This window comes from Seriola lalandi, unplaced genomic scaffold, assembly GCF_002814215.2.
Source record: "Seriola lalandi dorsalis isolate HSWRI2012SDOR001 ecotype SW California unplaced genomic scaffold, Sedor1 jcf7180002054660, whole genome shotgun sequence".
In the NCBI taxonomy this organism is placed as follows: Eukaryota; Metazoa; Chordata; class Actinopteri; order Carangiformes; family Carangidae; genus Seriola; species Seriola lalandi.
Window position 1 is genome coordinate 218,070 of NW_019525213.1, and position 8,216 is coordinate 226,285.

The 8,216-nt window shown below is 45.4% G+C and overlaps 1 protein-coding gene across 2 annotated transcripts in view; it reads right to left on the bottom strand.

Moving 5' to 3' along the window:
• The window catches only part of fndc3ba (fibronectin type III domain containing 3Ba), a 96,178-nt gene that overhangs the window by 52,438 nt on the left and 35,524 nt on the right, over window positions 1-8,216 (bottom strand). The window lies entirely within an intron of this gene.

Here is an 8,216-nt window from a genome sequence, read left to right on the forward strand (position 1 = left end):
CTCTCTGTGATGGAGGTCTGCGGCTGGTAAAGTCATTGGGACCCCGTTGGGACAGCTGGAGGCAGACCTGGCCTCAGAATAAATCATGCTGCGCAGCACACACACACAGACACAGACAGACAGACAGCAAGACACACACACACACACACACACACACACACACACACACACACACACACACACACACACACACACAGAGGCCCTCACTGCCTCAGAACACATGCAAGCATGAAGGAACACTAATAATTTCTGTCCGTGTAGAAACCAGTCAAATTCTTAAACCTGGTCTCCTCCTTTAAAGGGTCATTTCACCTAAATTAACATCCAGTGGTATAGCTGAGAAGAGGTTTTCTTTTTTTTTTCTTATGTAATTGAAGACAACTGACCCTTTAACTCCTATTTTCATCCCTTCCAGTTTCTCTCCTTCATCCTGCTTTCTCTTTCCTTCCGTCCCCATTTTCAGGAATTCCTCCTGCAGGAGCCTCCATCTTTCTGTCCCTTCACCTATTACTCACATCCTTCACTCCCTCCTTTCATTTCACGTATTACTCACCTAATCCCTCCCTCCCTCCCTCCCTTCCTTCCTTCCTTCCTCGGTTCATCCTTTCCCTATTTCCCAAATCATTCCCTCCCTCTCTCCATCGCCCTTTCAATAAACCATCGCCTCTTTCCTTCCATCCGTCCCACTTTCCTGACCTCTCATCAGCCAGACAAATAGGTGAGAGTACAGTAAATACACGCAACCACGCACACATAAACACAACCTGAGCAAAGTCTGCACAGTGTAGGCTTGTGTGTGTGTGTGTACTGAGTAAGTCACAGGTATGAAGAGACAGACCTCTTTCAGTCCTGTCTGCTCCCCTACCATGGAGACTAGGAGGGATATGAAAGTCCTCATTGAGTAGAAGGTCACAGCATGGGGAGAACACACTCACCCCCCTACACACACACACACACACACACACACACACACACACAGAGCTCCTCTAAACCTCTTTCCATCACTGCTCATAGCACACTTTCCCTCTTGCTCACAGAGTCTCAAATAGACGCTCTCTCTCAGTATCTCAGTTGCCCTCCCTCACACACACACACACACACTCTTGGCAAACAGACGTGTGTTTGGACAGTCTCTGCTGCCTCTGTGCTCTTCACTCAGCAAACAGCAGCATTCCTCTGCTCACACACACACATAAACACACACACACACACACACACGCACGCAGTGAACATTCCCATCCCTGGCCCCCAGGACTGGACCCAACAGGCCCAACTACCCCCCAACCCCTCCCCAAAATACAAGACACTCTTTGTCCTGAAACCCTTCTCTCTCTCTCACACACACACACACACACACACACACACACACACACACACACACACACTGCTGAAAGTCATATAGTATTAGACTGACTGCCATTTAGAAAAGCTCAGGATAATCAGGCGGTTGTACATGTGTGTTCGAGTGGTTGTAATTGTGTCCGTGTGTGCACGTGCACATATAAGTCAGTGTGGTCCCCCATCCACACTGTGGTAACGTCACTCTCCTGGTCTTTCCTCCCGCTTTGCCCTTTAAGTACCGCAAATAGAGTCACGACTTCCTCTGCCTAATCCTGCTGGAATCCCAGACAACAGAGCTAACCCACTGCACTGCCCTCCTCTCTCCTCCACCGCTTCTCATCCTCCGCCTGTTGCTTCTTCCGCTTCCGACCGCCGGAGAGGTCGGGGTCAGAGATCAATTTTGACCCCCTGCAGGTGGGGTGACATCACTGCACTAATACTGAGCCACTGAGGGGCATCGGCGTGTGTAGTTTGACCCTTTTCAGAGGCATCCAGGGGGTTATCCAGATAAATAGTTCATTTTCACCATACTGAGGAAGAGTAGGCAGAGTTAACTTGAGCAGGTATGTGGTGAGTGTGTGCAGAACGGGGCATTGGTGGAGTCTTTGGCCTGATGTTAGACTCTGCGATGTTGAAATATGTTTTTGCTTGTTAAAAAAACAAATGAAAAAGTAGTATTTTGATTTGGACTGTCTCACATGTGAAGCCACAACACGTTCAGTCCACAGGATTTCCAGCGAATTCCTAACACATGGCTCAGCTTGTGTTGAGACAAGTAGTGATCAGTGTTTGTGGGGCGATAGATTACCAGTGTTCAGTTAATGCATGTATCGCCTTGAAATTTCAGTGCCTTATTGTAATGATAGGGTTCGCACTCACTTCTGTTATCTGTTTAAGCACAGCACACGAGAGTTATTCAGAACCACGTCTGCTACAAAACAATCCTGCTGCAAAAGGTCACCGGAATAAATCTGAGGTCTGTGGTCAGATATGCATTCATCTGGGGGTCAGTGACGTGTGCACATATTTATTTGCGAGCCACAGCTGAAGCACCCAAGCCAACCTTAGGAATGATGACAAATTACGGGGGGGGGGGGTCATGAGCATAAAGTGTCACAACTTGAAATCAGAAAATAAATTCCCATGAAATGTGAAAAACAGAAAAACACATGAGTAAATTTGGTTAAAAGAGGAAATGCAGGGCCACAATGAACCCAAGCTTATTGGCAACGGAGAAGATAGCAAGGTCTCCACGCACATATACACACAGACACACACACAGTCTCACCTCAGAAAGTTTACTTTTTGTTGAATTATACACAGATGTTATGGTTCATGGTAAACATCCTGCCTTACACTTTACCACACACACACATATAGGCGAAATTTAAGATGAGCATGAAAATCTACTATGCTGAAGTGTACAGCTGCGCGTACATACATACATACGTTCACACACATTCACAAACAGAGGAGATGACGCAACGTTTCATCAGATGTTTCCCATGATACAGCTGTCAAAGACAGCTGCGACTGGGCCCCCAAAGCACAAGACACACACTCAGACACACAAAGAGTCTTGGCCTCACACACGCCCAATTACTTACATCCGTAATAATGCACACACAACCTGTGCACACAGCATAAACGCACACTTGTCGATCACGCAGCTATTAATCAACTGTGCTGACAGCGAGAGTGTGCATTGAAGGTCTATTGTGTGTGTGTGTGTGTGTGTGTGTGTGTATATCAGTTTGTGTTCAGTCTATCAGACTGAAGCAAACACTTTCTCTCTTTCCCCTCATTTCAGCCCTGCACATGTGGTCACCACATTGAAAGGAAACACAGACCCTCTTGGGAAAGCATGTGTGCATGTGTGTGTGTGGTGTTGGTGTCAGACCAAAGGAGCCTGTTTGTGAGCTGACCTACATACAAAACAACTAGATTGAGATGGATTTCCCAAAAACACACAGACAAAAAAAAACAAAAAACACATAGCGTTACTAAACAGACAGAAGAAAAAAACTTAAAAAGTACAACACACACACACGAACTGACACACACAATTTTTGTATATCCTATATCAGAGCCCCACGGAGGCAGCTGTCTGATCTAGATGGGAATTTGTATTCCAGAACGTGTGTGTGTGTGTGTGTCTGTGCACGCATCTGTGCATGTTATGTGTGTCTGGGTCAGTTGTGACGTGGCGTTGCCTGGAAGTTATGTAAGCATCAGCAGGGTAATGTTATCTGTCCTCGGAGATCCAAGAGCAAGACACTCCCACGACAGCTTCCTCTACTGCCTGGCCAATACACACAGACACACACACACACACACACACACACACACACACACACACAGACACACACACACACACAGACACACACACACACACACACACACAAACACAGTAGAGAGCATGGCCTATTGTCATATCTAAGATATAAAAATGAAACAAATCCCCATAGATCTTTCAGTCTACTGATATAGCTACTAGAAGCTGTGGGAGAGAAAAGGAGACACAGAAAGAGAGGGACGAAATGTAGAGCATGATGGGAAGTGTAGTGAAAAAGGGAGAGAGGATTAAAAAAAAAAGAGAGAGATGGAGGGGGAAGAGAGAGAGAGTCTGCCATAGCAGGAAATGTGGGAGACAACTTTAAAATAGCACAGTGTGCTGTATATACTCATCCCGGAGCGGTGTGAAACATGTGATGCTACATGCACAGACGCGCACAAAAACACACACACACAAACTAGAGAGCCCTCTGGTCCATCTCCGGTGAGTCAAGCCCGGCGGACATTTTTCCCGTGGGCAGGGTGAGGTTCAGTGATGGAGGAGGAAGTCAGGACTTCCTGCGTTGCCCTGCCCTCAGCAACCTCACTGACACTCTGCAGAGTCACGCAGACACTGGCGCGCGCGCACACACACACACACACACACACACACACACACACACACACACACACACACACACACACACACAGCTGATGATGTGGATGTTTATCTAGCACACATATGCGTAAAGAAACACACGTCCGATCCTGACTCTGTGTTCTGTGCTATAATCCGTAATGTGAGTGGGCTGCTGATTTGCTGAGGAATGTAAATCATAAGACAGAGAGTTGCTATATCTAAAAATTAGATTCTTACTGTATGTACATAATGCGCACGTGTGTGTGTGTGCGCAGGTATGTGTAAGCACATTCCTCTGGACGAGTGTGGCCCTCAGCCTTTAGCCTCCGAGCTCCAGGTTGCATAACAGCATCATAAGAGAACAAGGGGAAAGTTATGCCTGATGATGAAACTATCAATGACATAATGACGTCACCGCCCTCTTACATCAGTATGTTAAAGAGCCGAAGAAGAAACAACACTATGAGGCTTGTAAAGCCAGCGTTGTATTTTACCAGCCCACTGGCTCGGGCTCATATTTCGAGTTAAGAGCGCGCTCCTCCATATAGATTATGGAAAAAAAAAAAAAAACTAACATAATGAGCCTTTTGCAACAACAGTGGAGAAAGGTTTCCAACCGCCGTTTGTGCAAAATCGCCGCTCCAAGCCAAATGCTGTATGGGGTCTGATGGCCGGGAAGGTTTGCTGCCAAACAGAACTGCCAGACTTGTGCACTTAAGTCTTCAGCTCCATCTCTGGTTGTTTGCCCAGAGGCAGTAGCAGTAGGTTGCGATCTCTGTCCCTGGTTAGCGAGTGGATTAAATCCCATTAGAATCTTCTTCTGATTCCTGCGCTTCTCTGAAGAAAATTAACACTGAAGGAAAAAAAAAAAAAAGGACTAACCTGCAGCTCACGTCATATACTTGTCATTCAGCATACATTACGTCTTGACATACAGTCAATACAAGTGACAAGTGACACTTTGTCAGCTGAATGTTTCCAGTGACATTATTATATTCCTGTGCAATCAATCATTTCAAAACAGCAGGCGTCATTTTGATATTCATTTCGGAGAAAACACAATCTACACGGTGTTTTCAGCTATTTGAAGCATTTGTGTAATTGATTGATAGATTGATTCATTGATTTCTATTCAAAAGTGGAGCTGCCGGTTTCTCCAGGTCTGCGCCGCTCCTAAAGAACCTTTGGCATCTTTGAAACTTTAAAAGAAGTAGAAAATTGAATTCGGAAATTCATTTCAGGTTATCTTATGTAACCCCTTTATTTATCCATGTGAGTCTCAAATGTGCTCAAGTATGTTTTTGTACAGGGAACAACTGGCCCTGACAGCGGTAGTGCTTTAAGTGTTTAACACAAATATGATACACACATTTTATGGAAAAAACATAACACATTCCGGGTTATAAAATTATAGAAAGATCTTTCTTGAACAGTTTCCTCCAAATGACCAAAATCCCCTAAATTTCATTTTAGGGGAAAAAAATATATTTTCCCAACTTATTTCAAAGGGTTAAACTTCTTAGAATATGATGTTAACATCTACATCTTATCCAGCCATGATCACAGTGTAAACGGCCCTCAAGCATACAAGCCCAGATCTGTTCAGTGTTCAGCATGTAGCCTGGGTGCCAGCCTATACCTCCACCCAGCCCTGATCTCTCTCTGGTTCTCCCCCACCCAGAGGAGGGGTGCTGTCGGCCGACCTACTTCTGCTGCTGGGTTTGCTCCAGAGGAGAGCAACGTAACGTCTGGAGGGACACCGAGCCCAGCCGTGCTTTGTTCTCAGGATCCCGACATGTACAAACACACACACACACACACACACACACACACACACACACACACACACACACACACAAAGTTGTTCACACACACACACACTTGTGGAACAAGCTGACATTTGAATAGTTTAGACTGTCGGAAATCATGGTCACCTTGGCACAAACAACATTCAACGAAATGGGACACACACACAGTAATGCAGCTGCAAATCATAACAACTCTGAACATGCAAACACACACACACGCAAACCCTTGCTAGCTCTTTTCCAGTATTATCACATGAGGCTATTCTCGGGGCTTGCAGATATAATTGTTTTGGGATTGGTAACCATGCGACACACAATGCATGGAGCGGCATACTTCACTTATCACGCTTGCAATTCATGCGCACGTTCAAACATGCATGCGCACTCCTGACATACATGTGCAAGCATGCACATGCACACGCACACATATACACAGTCCAGACACTGATGACTCATTGTATCCATTCCCTAATCAACTGTACATGTCTAGAAGGAGAGAGAGAGTGAGAAAAAAAAGAGAGAAAGAGAGAGAGAGCAATGAAGTGCAACAGCTGTTGGTGTGTAAACAAACCCAGAGTCTAATAATCATTTCCTGCTCTCCCTCCCTTGCTCCCTTCTCTTTCTCTCACTCCCTTGAATCCTCAGGACAAAACTAATTCTCAAACCTTGACCCACTAAAGGAACAGCAACGCTTTTAGTCATTTTTACTCAGTTTTTCCCCTCTGTGCACAACTTGCTATGTTTGTACCCAGCTGTGCTCTTCTCCCCTCTTCTCCTCTCCCATCCTCCCCTCACTTTCCTCCGTCTATCTCTCCACATGTTAATGTGGGGCATTCCTGCTAGATGAGTCACAGTCTGAACAGCACCGAGTTTGTGTCCACCACAAAGAGCAGAGAAAGTGTGCGTAGGGAGATGAAGAAGAAGAACAAGAACGAGAAGAGAAGAGAAGAGAAGAGAAGAGAAGAGAAGAGAAGAGAAGAGAAGAGAAGAGAAGAACAAGAAGAGAAGAACAAAAAAAGAAGAGAAGAGAAGAACAAGAAGAGAAGAGAAGAGAGTTGTGTGAATGTCAGTGGAAATGAAGAAGGCAAGACTGGAAGTCCTAGATTAGCAGGGACTTTCCCCCTACTCCTCAACTCTGAATTCCACTGTTTGTGTGTGTGTCTGTGTGTGTGTGTGTATGTGTGTGTGTGTGTGTGTGTGTGTGTGTGTGTGTGTGTGTGTGTGTGTTGGCTGTTGAGTGATCAGACAAGCCTTAAACAGTGAAGATATGGTGGAGTTTGTGTGTATATGCAATAAGGAGAGAAATATGGAGGAGTATCTGTAAGGCAAACTAACTCTACCAGTGCCTCCGACCATTCCTCGACCTCCCAGGTTGGACCACCCCATTGACCTACACACACTTTCGCCCATCCAATCAGATCAGAGCAAAAGAAAAAAAAAAAAAGAGGGGGCTTCCCTGTGAAACACACATGATGTAAACAATCACATGTGTAACCTATGAAGCAGTGCAGGGGGACCCCTGTGCTTTATTCTGTTTGAAATCCTCCTCTTCTTTGATGTATCCCATCACCACTTGCAGCTACAACAGCCCCATGTGATCAATAAAGCTTCATTCAATCTAACCGAATCGAATCTGAAAAGCAGCATGAACAACATGTGGAGAGGATTCAACATTTTTTAAAGGGCCCTCGAGTGTTATGATGAAGTTTAATTTAGTTTTACAAAAAAAGCCAGCAAATCATCAAAACTTCAGTTGGAGTTATGGGGGTGAGACTGAAATACAAAAAAAAAAAAAATACTACAAGATAAAAACACAGAGGGAAGCAAGGGAGGAAGTGAAAGAGGTCGTAAAGAGAGGGAAAGGAGGAGGGAACAAGGGTGGAGGGAGGGAGAGGTGCTCCAGCTGTACCCTGAGCTTCAAGGGAGCCAAGAATTTCATCCCTGGAAAAGCTCTCTTTCTTTCTTTCTTTCTCTCTCTCTCTCGCCGTCTCGATCTCTGGAAAATTCTGCAAGCACTCGCCTCTACACAGCTGCTGTTCACACACACACATCCACTTTCACACAGTCGTTCATACAGACGCAGTATTCTCCAGTGAGAGTTTTTGCCCACTCTTTTCACCCCACACCCCACACCCCACTTCTCCCTCCCTCCC